General features: G+C 42.2%; 1 protein-coding gene across 2 annotated transcripts in view; it reads left to right on the forward strand.

The window, feature by feature from the left end:
• Positions 1-12,744: 12,744 nt before the first annotated feature.
• LOC134351861 (ATP-sensitive inward rectifier potassium channel 12) overlaps positions 12,745-19,987 on the forward strand; it is an 83,817-nt gene continuing 76,574 nt past the window's right edge. Inside the window, exon 1 of one of the 2 annotated variants that reach the window (XR_010019280.1) lies at positions 12,745-13,424. The gene's annotated coding sequence lies outside the window, so the exon portion shown is untranslated. The remainder of the gene's footprint in view (positions 13,425-19,987) is intronic. The other variant, XM_063058691.1, reaches the window with a different exon arrangement.

Below are 19,987 nucleotides of genomic sequence, written 5' to 3' on the forward strand. Positions count from 1 at the left end.
ACACACAACACCCATTCTTGTCATTCAGACAGACCATACAACATTTCAGTCTAATTAGCAGCTCTCGAATTTATAGAGAATTTGCAAGCTTTCTCTTATCTTCCACACTGAACAGGTTCAGAAGGTAAACTTCCCATTTTCCACTCCTCCACTGTTTTGGAAGTTCATTTGCTCCCATTCACAACATGCTTGCAACTGAATTTGTGGAGAATGTCCGGTCTAATTGGTCGAAATCCCATGTTGCAATCACCCTTATTCTATTCTGTGGCACCACTTGCCAATGCCACACCTATTTCTGGGTTTATGGCTCACACTGCACTTGAAGTACCTGGTTATTTAAAGATGAAATAGGAAACATATAAACGTGTACAGATGTTTTCGGAAGGAGGGGTTGGGGAGGGATTGTGGAGAGATGGGTGGGGTTGAACACAAGGAGAAGAGAAGACTTGATTTATTTCCTGTTGACATCATCAACTTCTAAAATATAAAGGCAACCTCTCTGGAAAATAGAACACTTTGTTGAGAGATTGCGCGACAAGATCCATTGGCTTCACATCTACCTTGGTGAAGTCACTCAGGTAAGCTGTTCGCTCTTAAAAAGAAGAGTGCTTCATTGGAAAATACCACCTGTCTGTAGCCTCATCTCTGCTTGTTCCACTGGCATGGTTTGACTGGGTGCTTTGCTAAATTAGAGGTCTTTGCTCACCCCAGATATAATATTTTTCTCTGATTTGACCAAGCAGGTTTTTAAAATGGGCTGATATCTCTTTTTTTAAAAAACAACTAATACTTAGGTTAAACAGCGTGGAAAGGGATTTGTTACAAATCCGTTAAGCACCTATACACAAAGACTACGAACAGCAGTATCTGTACTTGTATCTAGTATATGACCCTTAATCACAATTTTCTTCTGTTAACTGTACTTTACACATCACAATTTCCTATCATAGTTGCAAATAAAATAAGATCTGTCTAATTGTTTAGGATCAGCCGGCAACACAATACTCTTGTTTTACTTGCTCGTCTTCCTGGGGGTGATGAACTGGAGAGCTGAACCTTGATTAAATGCTCATACTTAAAACCAAATTGGAAAGAGAAACACAGAGAACTTATTTGAAAAAATAGTTTGTCAAGCTGAGAGTGAGAACATACTGGAAGATTGAAGGCAAGGAAACCTGGGCAGGCAATACACTGGAGGAGACTGGAGAACCACCTCATTTCAATATAATGATATGAGTTAAACCCAGCTTGGTCGATATAGAATGGCGTTATAAACCCATGGTCTCAGTGGGAATATTGCCCACTGGCATAACCAGTCAGAAATCTGGTTCCATGTGTACCACATTGTTCCAACTCATACTTGCTGATAGGAAGTGAAATTCAAATGACTGAATAGTCTGAATTATGCCACTGTTGATGTGTCTCACCAGCAGAACTCATTGGTAACCATAAGGTTAATGCATTCCACTCCAACAAGGATGCTGTATCTTGGCAAAATTTTATTGTGTTAGGCAAAATATTCTTGCTAACAAACAATATGCTAGAGGAGCTCAGCAGGTCAGTCAGCATCTATGGGGGGAAAGAATTGCTGGTGCAGCAGATCGGGGCTTTGCACTGGGACTCGTTCCTGCTGGTTGGGAAAGTGCAGAGTCAGAGGACAAGAGCTAAATACTAGAGCTGGATCTTTCAGGATGAAAATAAGAAAAAGCACTGTTACATGTAAAGGGTTGTAAAGCTTTGTAATTCTCTGCAACAAATCACGAGTAGGCTGTTAATTAAAATGTATAAATGAGGAGCTTTCTTTGGGGTGCTCTGGTTACTTCCTGCATCCCAAAGGTATGCAGACAGATGGGGATAGAATAAATGGTAATGGTAATTTGCTCCTAGTGTAAGTGAGCATCAATAGAATCTGTGGAGAGTTTGTTGGGAATGTGAAGACAATAAACTAGAATTAGTGTTGGATTTGTGTCAATGGTTGGTGGTTGGCATGTTCATGATGGGCTTAATGGCCTGTTTCTGAGCTGAATGCCAATGACTCTGAAAGCAGAAAAAGCTGGAAACACATCACAGGTTAGGCAGCATCAGTAGAAAGAATTTCTTTCTTTTTTCACAGATTCTCCAAACCTTCTGAGTACAGTACTTCTGTCATTTTCCATATTTATTTCAGATTTCAGACCTGTGATCTTCAGTTAATGCTGACAGCAACTGTTAGGCATAAACCTGAAGCCACTGATAAATGCATTTATCTGTAAAGGTGTATGTGGTGCTGAGTCTCAGATTTACCATCTCACCAAACAGTAGAACAGCTTGGAGGAACACAGTCTTCAATTGTTCCTATCTTTTGATTATTCTCATTCCCAAATCCCACCACAACCGCACTCATCCACCACACTGTCTCCCTATTCTGCCAGCACCACTCTTCCCCTTCCCATTACATACCCCACCCCATCACTCTCCATCACCCCAACACAATAATATCTCCTCCCCACTGCCCGCATGTCCATCACACTAGACCTCCGTCACCACCAAACACCTGTTCACCACATCACATTGCTTCCATAACTATGTTGCCACCCTACTACTGAAAATATCAGCCCACCCCGTATCTTTCCCATCACCCTTATCTCCAATCCGTTACACCTCCTACACACCTTCATGTCACCCACACACCTGCACACCATCACCTCTATTTCCACTCTGCTTCATATCACTCACCCCATCACCATCAGCCACACTTCCACCTTCACCTCCTCCATCACTGCGCTCCGCCCCGCTCCACTACCCACCTCCACTCCTCCCCATCATTCCCACCTCCATCGCCTACTTCCACCACGTTCCATCACCCAGAATCTACCCCCTCCCCACATTCCCACCTCCAGCCCCACCTCTATTATTTCCATTGCAACAACTCACCTCTCTCCATCACCCCCACCTTCACACTATCACCTCCACTGCCCGGCAATCCTCCCCACATCCACCCGCTCTCCATGACCTCCAAGTCCATCCCATCTGCATCCCTACCATCTCCTTTTCACAATCACTTTTGCCCAAATGCCCGGAGTGTTTACCAGCCAGATCCCCTTGAAGCTAGCAGCGGAGTTAACCCCTTGCAGGTAGTTCAATAGGACTGTCAACACTCAGAGTCCAGGGACTCGTTCCAATGAGGCTCGTGCTGTGATACTGGTGGGAAGTAGCCCCACCTTCATAAAGTAACCATGGATCGAAAAGGCAGGATGATGGGAATGGTGATTATGAGGTCTCAGAAATTTCAATCAGAAACACAATTCAGGAGTCCCGTCTCTTCCCTATCTTGTTATAGTACCAGGGAACTGAGGAACCAGAAGGAAAATTCCTGCTCCCAGACTAATTGGTGCCGGGAGCAGAATACTTAACACAACGCTAATAAGTTCAAACATTCATTCATTCTATAAGGGGAAGAGATGGTGGCAGCGTTTGAGGGGTGGGGTTTGATTGCTGCTGGTGGGGGATTGGAAAGAAAAATACTCACAGGTGGAGGTGGGGAGACAAAGCTCAGTGTCAGTGCATAGTTAATTGTACAGGGTGGCTATTTACTCTCTCCTGAGGTTTGTGGCTGCTTTCTAAAGAGTTAATGATACTCACTGTCCTCTCTGCCTCTGACAGTCACATCTGCTGTTCCCAGTCCCTGATCGAGCAGTTTTGTAACTATTCCACCACCCCCCCCCTTCGTCCTGCTGCCTCCACCAGCTCGCTGGCTGGCACCCACCGCCACCAGCACCAAGAGTGCTTCACATCAGTTTGAAGACAGCACTATTTTTCCCTGCAGCAAAACAACAAACTCCAGGTTTGTAACTTACAGTTTTTTTGAACTACATTTTGTAGATTTATTTCTGAAGTTACACAAAGCCAAAGACTGTCAGACAGTCAGCATCAGACGGGTACTCAGCAAATAGGGCGAGTTAGGAATGTGTCTGCCAGACTTTTATATATAATCTAATTATTATTATTAAGGACTACAAGCTTTACACCTATATCAAATATGTGCTTCTGTGTGACTTTTTTTTTGTTTTCCCTTGATTGTTACATTAAATTCTGCTTAGAAAAGCAAGATTTAGATCAGGAGGTAAAGCACTTCTTTTAAAGGACTTAATGTGTTTTGGTTTTGTGAAAATTTTTTTATGACAAGAGTCAATAACTGAACCAAGAGTGAGTGGGACTAGAGCAGATTGGTTTAGGGTTACAATCTCTGGGGTCTACCCAGACTATCTTCCGTTTATATTGCTTGTATAGAAAAGGAGAGAATGGTTCTCTTTTACCCTTAAGCTTTACTCTGCCTGTTTCAAACTAAAAAGTGTTTTGCACTTCGGGATGTACATTAACATGTGAATGTCTATATGGATGTTTGTACATGTCTGCATTTCTGCTGTGCAAGTGTATTTGCCTATATATGTGCAGATGTGAATAACGTGTTTGAGTGTGTGCATGCACAGATATGTCTCCGTCTGTACAGATATCTAGATATGTGTGCGTACACATGCAAGAGTTTTTTGTGTGATAATGTTTGTGTGTTTGTGTGTGCAAATTAGTGCATGAACATTGTGAGTTTACTTTTACCGGTTACAAGGACCGGGTGGAGTAGAACGTGGTGAGAATGATTATTTGGGTGTTTTGATTGTCCTCTATGTTCTACTAAAAAATATACAATCAGTATACCTTCAAGAAGTGGGTTGGCAATTATGTACAAATGACAAGTACTCTCTCAAGACATAGAATCATAGAGTCAGGGAGATGTACACATATATCCTTTCACCCACTGTGTGTTGTCAACCGTTATGCCTATTATACTAATCCTACTTGCCCGCATTAATTCGACTGTAAATTATCACTACTGTGTAGGTGATTAATAGGATCTGGGGGAAATTAGTAGGAGTATAGGGAGAATGGGCTATAGAGAAAATTAATGGAGAAAGAGATTTCTTTGAGTCTACTATTGACTCGATGGTCAAAATGGCCTCTTAGTCATCAGGCCAAATGGTACATGGTACTTTGATTAGAGGTCTGCACAAAATTAAACCCACGCTGTAATGTTACTTCCACCATTGGTTGCAACTGTCTTGAGAATGAGTTTTGATCTTAAATTGAATTGCAGTGCCCTCAGTGTCCCAAATTTTTCTCTTAAATAAATAAGTATAAATGATCCCATAGCATTCTTGAAGACAAGCACACAGGGTATCCCTAACATCCTGGCCAATAATAAACATTCAATTAACGTTATTGCGTGTGGGTACTTACACCATGCAGGTTAGTTGCTGTGGTATCTGAAATTAGAACATTTAAATACATGTGGAAGTGTTTAATTGGCGGTAAAACATTTAGAGGCCATAAATCACTCTTTCTAAATGCAAATCTTTCTCACTACTTTGTTGTCATCCTCAGTATGATTATTCCCGAAGGAATTTCTCCTATCATCCTACCAGAAAGGAAAGAAACCAGGATAAATTACCATACTTCCCTCCGGATATTTTTGACCAGAATAGAAGGGTTAGGGTTCGACCATAAGGCAATAAGACAACAAGGCACAGAAATAGAATTAGGCCATTCAGCCCATCGAGTCTGCCCCGCCATTCAATCATCGCTGATTTATTTCACTCTCAACCCTATTCTTCTGCCTTCTCCCCATAACTTTTGATGCCATTATTAATTAAGACCCTATCGGCCTCCACTTTAAATGTAACCCAATGACTTGGCCTCCATAGTCATCCATGGCAATGAATTCCACAAACACACCACTTATGGCTAAAGAAATTCCTCTTCATCTCTGTCCTAAAAATAACTATTCTAAGCTATTCTCTCTGGTCTTAAACTCCTCCGCTACTGGAAACATCCTCTCCATATCCACTCTATCCATACCTCTCAATATTCTGTAGGTTTCAATGAGATCTCCCTGTCATTCTTCTAAACTCCAGTGAGTACAGGCCTAGAGCCATCAACTGATCCTCATTCATTAACTCTTTCATTCCTCAGATAATTCTTCTAATTCTCCTCTGGACCCTCTCCAATGGCAGTACTCACTTTCTTAGTGGCCCAAACTACTCACAATACTCCAATTGTGGTCTGACCAGCACCTCGTAAAGCCTCAGCATTATTTGCTTGCCTTAATATTCTAGCCCTCTCAAAATGAATTTTATGCCTAGGATTAGGGCTGGGGCAGGGTTAGGGAGTAGGGCACCCAATGCTACTCCACACCAGGTCCCTGAGGTAATTCCTGCGGGCATTCCCATTTTCCTGTGATACTTGTTTTCATTGGTTTTGATATTTTCTTTAAAATTAGATGAAATGTGATGTTGTTTTCAACTGTTGCATAGGGCAAAATAAGAGGTCAAAATGTCTAATGTTACTGGTTAAGAATTATTTTTAGACACTCTTAAATTCATTTTTAAAGGTATTTATTTTCTACTTAGTAAACCTCTTAGAGCTGGTAAATCTGTAGAAACATTCCTACATTACCTGTAAAACTAAAAATAAAAGTTCTCACTTTACAAAGTCTCAGGACTGGAGGTACATGGGCAATTGATCTTTAAAACACAGTTCTCAACGACTGTGGCAATGTTGTTGGAGAACGGGTACATTCCATAGATCGCAATACATTGCTCACAATACAAAGTGGAACATCAATCAATTCACATTCTTTCAAAATATTTATGATACCATAGTGGGGATGTGTTGTTTCAAAATTTAATTTTAGTATCTTGCAACATAGTTCATTCATAAATATTATGAGTGTATTTTCCTGCTAAAATAACCTGGCAGGATTTTGGTGATCATGGGAGCATATTACATTACATATAGTACTAACATTCAGGCCAAAAGAGCAGTGCTTGTTTTAATAATTCAGTTGACATGCACTTCAGATGTGCCTTGTTACTGTCTTGCTTTATTGAGTGTTTGAAATAAAAATGGATTTTCTCTTAATTCATTGTTAATTGACCCAAACTCCCGCCCAGCATTCGTCCAGTGTCCACTACAAATATCAAAAGAAATAAAGGTAATTTTGGAAATACACTTGCTTGTGTTCTTCATTGACACTGGAATCTAGGTCATCATATGCAGTCTTGTATCCCTCCCTCCTTCCTCCTTACCTTCTTCCAGCTGAAAAATTCACTGATATCCCTGCCCTCCGCCAATTCCAACCTCTTCTGAATCTCCAGCAATCTCCAGGTTGAGTGAACTCGGCCTGGTTAAGTGAACTTGGCCTTTTCTCCCTGGAGCAACAGAGAATGAGAGGTGACCTGATAGAGGTGTATAAGATGATGGGAGACCTTGATCGTGTGGATAGTCAGAGGCTTTTTCCCAGGGCAGAAATGGTTGTCACAAGAGGACACAGGTTTAAGGTGCTGGGGAGTAGGTACAGAGGAGATGTCAGGGGTATGTTTTTTATGCAGAGAGTGGTGAGCGCGTGGAATGGGCTGCCGGCAACAGTGGTGGAGGCGGATACAATAGGGTCTTTTAAGAGACTTTTGGATAAGTACATAGAGCTTAGAAAAAATAGAGGTAAGCCTAGTAATTTCTAAGGTTGGGACATGTTCAGCACAACTTTGTGGGCCGATGGGCCTGTATTGTGCTGTAGGTTTTCCATATGTTAACCATATCCTGGAATTCCCTCTCTAAATCTCTATAGTCATAGTCATAGTCATACTTTATTAATCCCGGGAGAAACTCTCTATCCCTCCCTCACTTTTTGAGGTGTTCTTTAAAAACTACCAACCCGATTAAGCTCCTGCTCACCTAATATATTTGCACGTGGCTCAGTGTCACGTGCTTTTTGATCCTACTTCTATGAAATGCTTTGGAAAATTCTTTGACTTTAAAGGTGCCACCTAAACACAAATTGTCATTATGAAATCAGTAAGAACTAGTTGTGACAAGAGGAAGTGCTGCTGAATATCATCAATCTTTTTTTTTATTCTGAGTAAATTACGTATGGTAGAGGTTCATATTGTACTGTAGTTTGATAGGGGAGGATGGGGAGGGTGGGTATTCCCTGATTAATGGGACACATCATAAAACAGCATGCTTGAGGTGAGTTGTGTGATACCAACGAGTAGTTTCCAAAGTATTGCCACCTTCTCTGGCTGCTTTAACCACTGCCAGTTCAAAAAGTAAGAAGCCACTTTGGTCAAGAGACTGGTAGATGGAAATCCATGTGAACTGTAGATGATAAATATTTGAAATAAAAACAGAACATGCTGTAAACACGTAGCAGGTTAGACAATATCATAAAGAAAGCAAAAATTAATGTTTCAGGTCAAAGACCCGTTATTAGAATTGACTTCTGGGTGATTTTAAGCAACGCACAGAAAATGCTGGAGAAACTCATCAGGCCAAGCAGCATCTATGGAAAAGAGTAAACAGTCGACGTTTCAGGCCGAGATTCTTCAACAGGACTGGACAGGAAGGGGAGAAGTCAGAGCAAGAAGGTGGGGAAGTGGATAAAGAAGTACAAGGTAGCAGGTGATAGGAAAAACCTGGAGAGGTGGGGGGGGCGTGGTGAAGTAAGGAGCTAGGAAGTTTATTGGTGAAAGAGATAAAGATCTAAAGGAAGGGGAATCTGCTTGGAGAGGACAGAAGACCATGGAAGAAAGGGAAGGGGAAGGAGCGCCAGAGGAAAGTGCTGGGCAGGTAAGGAGATAAGATGAGAGAGTTCAACAAAGAATGGGGAAAAGTGAATGGGGGGGGCGGTGGGAGGGAGCAATTACCAGAAGTTAGAGAAATCAATATTCATGCCATCAGGTTGGAGGCTACCCATACGGAATATAAGGTGTTGCTCCTCCATCCTGAGTGTGGCCTCATCGTGGCAGTAGAAGAGACCATGGACTGACATAGAAAGGGGTGGTATCTTCCAATCACGTAATCCCAGTGTAAGTACTGCAAACCCGGTAATTTCTTAAGGGAAGGGATCAGGGTGGTCTTCTTTGCCTATCTGATTGATCATTTCTGGTAGTAAGTGAATCATACTCCAGCAGTCAGGTACTGTATTTACTATCTGCCATTCTTCTCACAGTCCCGAGGAAACACTACCGTTCTGATAGTTCCATCCCCACCTCACAGGTACTCTGCTTAAAGGTTCAATTATCACCATGTTTTTGGCAAAGAAACATCAGATTTTTGCAGTCATTTTGCAATTTGTCAAGTGCTTTTTTTTTTAACATCTGCCCTGAGATCCTACTCTAGATTTTCATTGATATCAGCATAGGTCACACTGAAAACGGTTAAACTTCTCCATTTGGAGATTTCTCACACAGTCTGGGAAAATAATTACAAACTACAGAAATGGATATATAGTAGCACCCTGGCCTCTTTCTTGGGTCATTGTCTTTGGTGTTGAGTTATGTTCACATAGTCAATACTTACACTTGGGGGGTACAGTAATGAGATGGCAACAGAATGTATGTGGGATTGGGACATTTACAACCAATTTCATGTACATGAATGTTACACCTTGTGGTTTTGTATGAATCTGGGGTGTTATTAATTTGTGAAGGGTGTGTATAAAGCTTCTGTGGGATATGATTAATGGTCTCTGTGGAGTGTGATGTGTTTGGAGTCTGTATCAGTGTATGTGTACTGCATGTGTTCCAGACCTATGTTGGGGCACATTCTGGAGTCAGGGTATATAACAAATATTAAGTTCAACAGAGGCCATTCTTCAGACATGAACATGGATTGTAGATTAAGATTAAAATGCAACCCTGAACAATAGTTTTCTTGGAACAGTGGATACTACTTGATTGAGAACCAGACAATGCTGATTAGCATTCATTTTGGGTGTCAGAAGTGTGGGTGCGAAGAAGGAGGATTGTAAAAATTATATGTAATTCAAAGGAAGCATTGTAGATACACTGTAACTATAGAGTTATTCTGTTGATACCTTTGGCCTTTAGCATTTAAAATGTCATGTAATATTGGGTTGAACAGGCCTGCTCCTCCAAGAGTGTCTCAGTATAGTGCCTACTGTTCATTTTTGTTGAACAAAACACTTCTGTATCCACTAGCTTCAGTGTCTCTCCAGTGACATTGTTCATGTTACAACATGCTGTATGGATTTTGGGTGACTGAGGATTGACATGTTGTGCTTTTATACCTGTAGTGGGTAAAGTTGTGTACTGGTACATGGAAGGTGTGTAGGTATGTATAAGTATGTTAGATTATCCATGTATGTTCTAAGATGTATAGGTATGTGCTACATAATTTTATGGATTGAGTATTGGTTCGTTCTGAGGCATTTTGGGTGGCTTCTAGGGTTTGTGGGTGCTGTATCTGTGCAGCTGAAAATGTGTGTTGATGGCGTAAGTATATATGGTGTTCAAAGTTTGAGTCTATGGACTGCAAATATGGATGGGCACATACACGAGTGTGTCTAATTATATTAACAAGGGACGAAAATAAGTTGAGTGTAGCTTGGGTGAAGTACATGAGTGTTGACTTGTGTGAATTGTGTTGACGCAGTGGCCACTTTATTAGGCACACCTGCTCACTAATGCAAATATCTAATCAGGCAATCACGTGGCAGGAAGTCAATGCACAAAAGTACACAGACATAATCAAGAGGTTCAGACCAAACATTGAAGTGGGGAACAACTGTGATCTAAGTGACTTTGATTGTTGGTGCCAGATGGGGTGGTTTGAGTATCTCAGAAACTGCTGATCTCCTGTGATTTTCATGCACAGCAGTCTCTGGAGTTTACAGAATAGAGCAAAAGAACAAAAAAAAACATCCAGTGATCAGCAGTTCAATGGGCAAAAACTAGAGAGGGCAGACTGATTCAGCTGAGAGGAAGGTGACAGTAACACAGATAACTATGCGTTACAAGACCAGTGTGTAAAAGAGCATCTCTGAACACTCAACACACCGAATCTTGAAGTGGATGCATTGCAGCAGCAGAAGATGACAATAATATAGTCAGTGGCCACTTTATTAGGTACAGGAGATATGTAATAAAGTGGTCACAGACTGTAGATGACTATGTTGATTTGTTGAATGTGAATGGGGGTATGCATGAATGTTGATTCAATAAGTGTATGTCTGGGTGTAAGCTGAGTTGATTGCCAGGAGAGTGTGCACAGACGGGTGTTCAGTTGATTGAGTGCAAGAGGAGTGCGCACTGAGTTGAGACAGTGCAATTAATATGAGTGTGTTTTGGGTTGATGAGTGTGAATGAGGTGTGTTGAGTTAATAAGGGTAGGGAGCCACAAGGGAGACTGCAGCTGCTGGCATTTTTGAAACACACACACAAAATGTTGGAGGAACAGCAGGTAAGGATACCATAGATGCTGCTTGACTTGCTAAATTCCTGCAGCATCTTGTCAGCGTGTGGGTTGCTTTGAGTTGATCAGTGTAAATGATTGTGTTCATCTGAATGTTAGTGATATGCAATGGGTTCCTATGTGTGTTCAAGATGCTGAGTGGTGCAGGGTGCGCTGCCCCGAGTAGCGACCAAGTTGATGAGCATGATGGGAGGTGTATTGGTTTGATGAGTGTACATTTGTTGAGGGTGAGTAAAGTGTGTTGAATTAATGAGTGCGAGCAGGATGTACAGTGTGAATGGAGTGTGGCCAGGGTATCTAGATTTAATGGCTTTAAGCAGCATGTATTGTGCCAATGAGTGTGCGCAGGTTGTGTTTAGGGTGTGTGTTGAGTGTGCGCAGGTTGTGTTTGGGGTGTGTGTTGAGTGTGCGTAGGGTGTGTTTGGGGTGTGTGTTGAGTGTGCGCAGGGTGTGTTTGGGGTGTGTGTTGAGTGTGCGCAGGTTGTGTTTGGGGTGTGTGTTGAGTGTGCGCAGGTTGTGTTTGGGGTGTGTGTTGAGTGTGCGCAGGGTGTGTGTTGAGTGTGCGCAGGGTGTGTTTGGGGTGTGTGTTGAGTGTGCGCAGGGTGTGTTTGGGGTGTGTGTTGTGTGCGCGCAGGTTGTGTTTGGGGTGTGTGTTGAGTGTGCGCAGGGTGTGTGTTGAGTGTGCGCAGGTTGTGTTTGGGGTGTGTGTTGAGTGTGCGCAGGTTGTGTTTGGGGTGTGTGTTGAGTGTGCGCAGGTTGTGTTTGGGGTGTGTGTTGAGTGTGCGCGGGTTGTGTTTGGGGTGTGTGTTGAGTGCGCAGGTTGTGCTTGGGGTGCGTGTTGAGTGTGCGCAGGGTGTGTTTGGGGTGTGTGTTGAGTGTGCGCAGGGTGTGTGTTGAGTGTGCGCAGGGTGTGTTTGGGGTGTGTGTTGAGTGTGCGCAGGGTGTGTTTGGGGTGTGTGTTGAGTGTGCGCAGGGTGTGTTTGGGGTGTGTGTTGTGTGCGCGCAGGTTGTGTTTGGGGTGTGTGTTGAGTGTGCGCAGGGTGTGTTTGGGGTGTGTGTTGAGTGTGCGCAGGTTGTGTTTGGGGTGTGTGTTGAGTGTGCGCAGGTTGTGTTTGGGGTGTGTGTTGAGTGTGCGCAGGGTGTGTGTTGAGTGTGCGCAGGGTGTGTTTGGGGTGTGTGTTGAGTGTGCGCAGGGTGTGTTTGGGGTGTGTGTTGAGTGTGCGCAGGGTGTGTTTGGGGTGTGTGTTGTGTGCGCGCAGGTTGTGTTTGGGGTGTGTGTTGAGTGTGCGCAGGGTGTGTTTGGGGTGTGTGTTGAGTGTGCGCAGGTTGTGTTTGGGGTGTGTGTTGAGTGTGCGCAGGTTGTGTTTGGGGTGTGTGTTGAGTGTGCGCAGGGTGTGTTTGGGGTGTGTGTTGAGTGTGCGCAGGGTGTGTTGAGCCGATGCGTGTGTGAAGTATTGGTGAGTCCCTCTTCGCTGCCGTGGATCCTGTGCAGACGAACAGGAGCCCGCAGCTCCGGTGCCGCTAGAGATGACGGGCTGCGGATCCTAATAAGCGGTTCGGGAATTTACTCGGCGTTAGCTTCGCTACCCTGGCCGGAGTCGGAGTGTGTGTGTACATGCGCAGTGCTGTGCGCCGGATCCGATGGGTTCCTGCCGGATCAGGTAGCGTTGGGCACGGATAAAAACCTCGCAGTGTGGCTTGGCCAGACTCTGGGCGCTTGTACAGCCGAGAGGGAGAGGGAGAGGGAAGGGTAGCGCTGCGCTCCAGCAGCAGCGCCAAGTGAAACCCCAAGTGAAATTGACAAGTGCAGCCATGCGACACACACTCGGGAACTGTGGCATCTCCCGAAAGACGGCCGCACGCTGAACGGGCAGTTTTGCCATGGATTCACCCCGTGTCTCCTCTGTAGCCAACCCCAGGGAGCGGTCCGACGTTTTACCATGAGCAGGTCCGAGCAGTCCCAAACTTTTGATGCGGGATTTACAGCTGACTCTTCCCTGAGAGCGACCCCAGTCCCTAAAATGCTCCCAGCTCACTGGAAAAGAAGGAATATTCGGGCCATTTCGCCACCACAACCGCTCTCCGTCTGAAGAGGCGGAGGGAGAGAGTCGGCGAAGCAGGTGAGCCAAAAAAAAATTAACCAAGATAAACAAGCCATCTCCTAATCTTCTAAATTATCCAGTAACTTTGTGGGCGAACGATCGGAGTGGAATTGGTCTTTCAATCTCCGCAAGGCGCGTGTTTGCAGTGAAGGTGGCTTTGAGCCCTGCGCACTTCTAATTAAAAAGAAGTCAACCCGCATTTCCCCCAGTGTCTAGCCTTTTAAAGCAGAAGGAGATGGTTAAAATTATTCTTAAGTGCCCGATATTTCCCAGCTGGGGGGGGGGGAAGCAAAAGTTAGACTGCAGAAAGCTAGGTTCGCTGTTAAATAACGGGAGGTGAAACGCAAGAATATTGCAGAGACTAAGCGAATGTTTGGTACCCACTGATCCAGCTATTTGAAACAAATTTTTAACATAATTACCTACCTTTTTACTGTATCGGATTTGCCCCCTCGCCGTTAATGAGCTAATGACCATTTTAGCTGTTACATTCACTTCAAGTACAAACCGCAGCAGATATTGCGACCCCTCTATTAGCATGAATCGGCATGAAGGTGCAGCTGAGATTAACTTTTAAAATAATTAAGAATTGTTGTAGCCCCTCTTACAAAAGCTGCCTAAATTAAATGTGTTGAAGTTACACATAATGCTGTCGTTAACTCCTGATCAATAACTTTAGGCACCGATTATATTGAGGTTATTGTACGAAAAGTATCATCTCCGCCAAAATTAAAACATGTTTCGTAAAATGTCCAAGTCGATGATTAGGTTAATCAGGGGAACATACACCAAACTCACTCTCCCTCTCTATGTATAGAATGTATGTATATTGGGGTCAATGGAACTGGATGGCTCTGCTGGTATATTAAACGAAACGTCACTCTTAATTTGAGTCTAATGTAAAATATTGTCTCAGAGCTACATTTATTTTCAGTTTTGAAGTTTAAATGGAGCTCTTAATGTTTTAAGTTGCAGCTTAGTTTGTTAAAATTAAAGAGGAAATATTTGTATCGTTCCCTGGTGTTGGATATCACAGTTCTAAACAACGGCCTTTATTTACTTTGGGAATGCTAGCGAGCACAAATGTTACAGTCAATAGACGCCACGCTGAAAAAAATTCAAATTGTAGCCGCACCGTTTCAGGTGATGAGTTGGGCCGGGCGATTTCCCTTTCGTGCACTCTCAGCAACATCGCACCTACCCACCCTCCTCACCTGAGCTGGGGGGTGGGGAACCCCACTGCCGTCCACAGCACATGATGCAGCGTGGTTTGGGAGTGAGCCAATAGGAGCAATGGTCTGAAGGGCAAGAGGATGAGTGGGAGATGATGTCATTGTGGGTAGGAAGGGTCATGGAAGAGTGGTTGGAGGGGTTGGGGAGAGATGGATGGAAAATCACAGGAGCGAGTACAGCAAGGCAGACAATTTGTCATCTTGTCAAAACATCAACAGCAGGGAAATAGAACGTATTGAAGGTTTTAAGAATGATGGACACCCAAAGAGGTAAGTATTCATAGGCACTCTTAGAGCCAGGAGGAAGAATGAGGAAGCAGTTGCTGTGATCTAGAATCTACAACTGATTGCTGTTCTTCCCGTAGACAGTTTCAGTTAATTAAACAAGGCAAGAGGAGCAATGAGAAAAGAAAAGAGAGGGGAGAACTCTTTAAACCATAAAAGGCTATGGTTCACAGAAAGAAAATTACTGTTTAAAAAACAAACAGGTGCTGCAAGATCACCACCACTCTGGAAATAAAAAAAACAAAACATTCCAGCACATGAGAAAATTACAGTGAATACTATAATGAAATATTTATTGTCCTTTTCAATAGGCAGAGTTGAAATGTGAAAAGAAGATTTGACACCATAGTGAGGTGCTAAAATGATTGAATTAGAGCTATTAACAACCTTGAATATTATTCTGTCAATGATTTCTCTATTTTTAGCTTGAAGTGGTTTGTATATATATATATATAAATTATGTAATTCAACTGCTGTCTGTTTAAAAATAAGCTTTTCTCCTAATTAATTCAATAGAATAATAAACTCCTACTAATGTGTCACAGAAGATTTGTGTGGGAAGAGTTCCTCCTTAAAATCATATATCATTCCCTAAAATTTGGCTTTGTGACTTGTGCTCACCATATTACTCAGCTTCTGAAACTGTTGTATCTGAGACTGGATGCTCTTAGAAACCACTTTTGTGAAGAAGTTTGTCGAATGGAATTTCCTGAAAAGATGAAGTTATCTAATATAAGTTGTTTCTTTTTAAATTAAGCCGGTGACATTTTTACAGGTTAGTATAGATGCCAGTAAACAATAATGCTTCAATAGGACAATTGGAGCTTTTCCCTTTCTTGATTGACAATAAGGCTGTGAATTGACTGAGAACACATAAAAAAACTCGCCTGTACATCCTTTCCATAAAGAAGATCATCGTAGAAAAAGGCCAGTAAGATCATGAAGGATACCACCCACCCTGCTCATGAACTGTTTGCCCTACGTCCATCAGGCAGGAGGCTACGCAGCTTCCACTCCAAAACCACCAGACTCAAACACAATTACTTTCCCCAAGCAGTAAGACTGATCAACACCTCCACCCACGAACCCACTCCTCCATGCCCCCAACCATCGCTACTTTATTAATTCCTGTCTGTCATCTAATGTACAGACATTCCTATGCCAAGCATCACTTTGTGAACATACAATCAATCAATGTATATACAGTAAGCTATCTTATGTATTTATATTTATTGTATTTTTATTATTGTTGTGTTCTTTACCTTTTGTGTTTTTTTTGTGCTGCATCGGACTGGAGCAACAATTATTTCGTTCTCCTTTACACTTGTGTACAGGAAATGACATTAAACAATCTTAAATCTTGAATCTTGAATCTTGAATCTTTTTTATTCAGCACACTTATAACCTTTTTTAGTGCCCATATATATTGTTTCACAACATATTACTGTAGACAATGTACTAAGAGTGGCCATGGTTTGAAGCTAGTTTGTATCGTAGCATCTACACCTTGTAAAGCATCGATCTAGAAATCAACACTTGTGTTTGCTTCTGCTCTGACTTTATGGCTGCATTGGTATCTGTTGTCAAAGAGTTCACTCTCAGATTCCTTTGCTCCACTATTCCATTTAGTTTCTCATTAAGATCTGATCTTGTAATTTTCTAATAAAGGAACATTTTCTCAAAAGAAAATGGAGTTAGTTAAAAGGCATTACCCTTTGAAGCATATTGACATTTCATTGGTTTTTGAGTTTCCACGTGTTTTTGATTCTCATTTACTGGCAATTATATTATTTTTATTAATAATCTCATATCCATAAATTTCCTTTTATTATTTTCATTTCCATTGAATAGTTAACTGTTTTATCTTTGGTAACTTAAATGTCTAATTTCTCTTTGTCTTTGTGATTATTTTATGACCTCTTTGCCAATCTCTTTAAGTTTACCATAGCCAAACTCTCCCCTACTTGTATCTATCTGACACAACCCTAGCCCTCCCCTTCATCCTTCCCTCAACCTCATTCTTAATATAACCCCCTTCCTTTACACTTATACTTAATATAATCTCCTTCCCTTGCCTTTATTCTTAATAATTCTTTTCTCTTACCTTCATTCTTAAATATAATCCACTTCCCCAATCCTTAATATAATCTCTTTCTCTCATTCTTAATATAATCCTCTTCCTCGCCCTCAGTCTTTCTCTCTTTTCATTCATTTATAGTTCATTCTTTTTTTATTTTCCCAGCCTCTGTCAATATCTTTATAAATATATCCCCATTGCAGTCTGCATCAAAGTTTGCTAATATTGTTGTCCATTTTATTTTGATGTGATCTTATTCTGGCCTTTTGAGAAATTATAAACCATTTCATGTTATGGTTTTGAATTTTACTTTGTATCTGCATCCAAGTGTTTTGGGGAATGGGCATTATTTGACCAATCATTCCCAACATCATATACTTCTGGGCCAGGTACTGCAGAATAGTACTGTCTTTGAAGAGAATCCTTTTCTTCTGCATAAATGTAGACGTTTCCACATTGTATTGTGACCAGTTTATGAAAATTTGCCAATTACCATGTATGATACTTTAAGCATCAAGCTTAAACACATAGCTGCCAGAAGGTGGAATCCCCCCAGGTCCCAAGCTTTCATTAGCATTGGATCCTACAGGTGGTTGACTAATGCCAAACCAGATTGAAAAGTTTTAAGATTAGTTTGTTAATCCATCAATTACTTGCCACAACCTTGTGAATTTTAATGTTTTCAGATATGCACCTAGCTCTGGACTTTTCATTGTCATCCCCCTGATTCTGAAGGTGATGTTTTTCAGAATGATAATGAATTACTGGGAGACTGTTGTCAGGGCAACACTTCACATTCTAGAACAAATGTATTTTTTTATTCTTGCAGTTAGAAATAATGGTGATGTGTCACAGGCAATCACCCTGCTTGGACACGGGAGCATGCGATGGCTGTAGTCTTTGCTACATATTTGGATATGTAAACTATCTTTTTGTAGATTTATGCCATCAATTTCGCTCCAATTATTCCTCTTCTCCAGGACAGGTACATCTCCCTTTAGTGAGGAGTTACCCATTGTCCAACATTCATTCCTCAGCCAACACTAATGGATTTCTTTTCATGCAGCTGTGGAATTGCTTGTCCCTGCCTACAGTATGAAAATATCTCTTGAATTGTAAACAGCAAAGTCTGGGATTTGCTGAGGTTGTGCAAGAGTCAACATAAACATCATTCTTCTTGGGACTGTCACTGTGGTTTCTCATCTTTGAGTGAGGAGGTTCTAGAGCAACCTGGCCTCCGATGTTCGCATAAATGAAAACTGATGGGAACGCTGCACAGCCAGAGATGTTGACTTTTGGATTAGATGTTATAATGCGGGAGCAGGTGACTGCTCAGGTAGATGTGAAAGACAGCATAACACAGGCTTGAATGTTAACTCCAATATCCTCTCTGTGTTCTATCCCTCAGCTAACAGAGGGCACAACCTCAGGCTAGAGGGGTGTCCATTTAAAACAGAGATGCAGAGAAATTTCTTTAGCCAGAGGGTGGTGAATTTTTGCAATTTCTTTTAACAGGCAGCCGTGGAGGCCAGATCATTGAGTGTATTTAAGGCAGAGACTGATAGGTTCTTGACTTAACATGGCTTCAAAGATTACAGGGAGAAGGCTGGGGAGTGGGGCTGAGGAGGGTGAAAAAAGATCAGCCATTGCTGGAGCAGACTCATTGGGCTAAATAGCCTAATTCTGCTCCTATATCATATGGACTAAGATGCAATTTACCTGGATATTGTTTGTGGAATCCTGCTGTGCACAAATTGCTGCTACATTTCCTGCATTTTTTTTTATTAATTCTCTCTCATCCAGTACTTACTGACCTTAAGTGAGCATTTTGCTGGAATGTTTCAGAAATTGATAGGCCTAGAGTCACACATAACCCAGAAGGAGTAATGGAGTCACATTCTCTTTGTGTTTTGTTGTCGTAATTACTGAAGACCTACTTCCAGTGGAATACTGCTTTGTTATTGGATTGTAGTTGCAATCAGGAATTTGTGCTCAAACCCTAATCATAGAGTAGTATGGGAGCACCGGAAAGGTTGGGACAAACCAGGACTCCAGCTGCTGTCTGCTGTCCTGTGGTGTTTAACAGAACAATGTATGTATCAGGTTCGGATTGAGCCTCAACGCTCCTAGCCTGGGCCTTCAGTATCTAAACCTGGTGTAATACTCAGTCTCCAGAAAAAGCTGCTGCAAACGGTGATGTACTGCAGTATCTTCATCAGAGCAGAATAAAATTAATTCGCTTTTGGTGAAATTGTGGTGCCATTAATTATTTTCGCATCTAAGCTTGCAACTTTTTTTTCTCACGAGTTATTTGTGGACTCATTAGTTAATAAGCAGTAAATACTGCAAGCAGAGCAGTCAAGACTGTACTCACACATTCAGTCCAGGCACGGCAGCAATGTCAGACTTACAGTCATATTTTCTGATGCTGTAATGTATTTCTCCAGATAAATCGTTGTAGATAAAGTGGACTCGTCTGTTGACCTTTGTCTCAAGAGGACCAACATCACTGGGTACAGGAAATGTGGGGTTTTCTCCTGAGGATAAGTGAGAGGAGTGATTAATCTGTTGAATTGGCACGTAAGGCTGCAGTTCTACAATGGTGGACATGACTCATTTATCAGTGTCCCTCAACACTCCCCTGTATTTGCATCTTATGCTTTCAAAGCAGCAGGCGGGAGACAGATAATCCATGTACAGTCTACCCTGATGTCAGACACAAAGTTTGGCGAAACTTGCCTCCATATTACACCTGTCAGGATGCTCCAAGGCCAATGAAGCATTCCCTGCAGTGCACCTGAAGGAATCTAGCGGCCATATTAAGCTGAGCAAAATTCTAGAAACTACACTGTACTATCGATGGTGTTTGAATGTTCAGCCAGGACACCAGGGAAAGACTCCGCTGTGGTCTTCAACAAGGTATCATATGGATGTGAGGTCTCAGTCTCCAATGGAAAAGAGATCTCGTACACTTCAACTTTGCCTCT

The sequence above is a fragment of the Mobula hypostoma genome, chromosome 9, assembly GCF_963921235.1.
Source record: "Mobula hypostoma chromosome 9, sMobHyp1.1, whole genome shotgun sequence".
NCBI lineage: Eukaryota > Metazoa > Chordata > Chondrichthyes > Myliobatiformes > Myliobatidae > Mobula > Mobula hypostoma.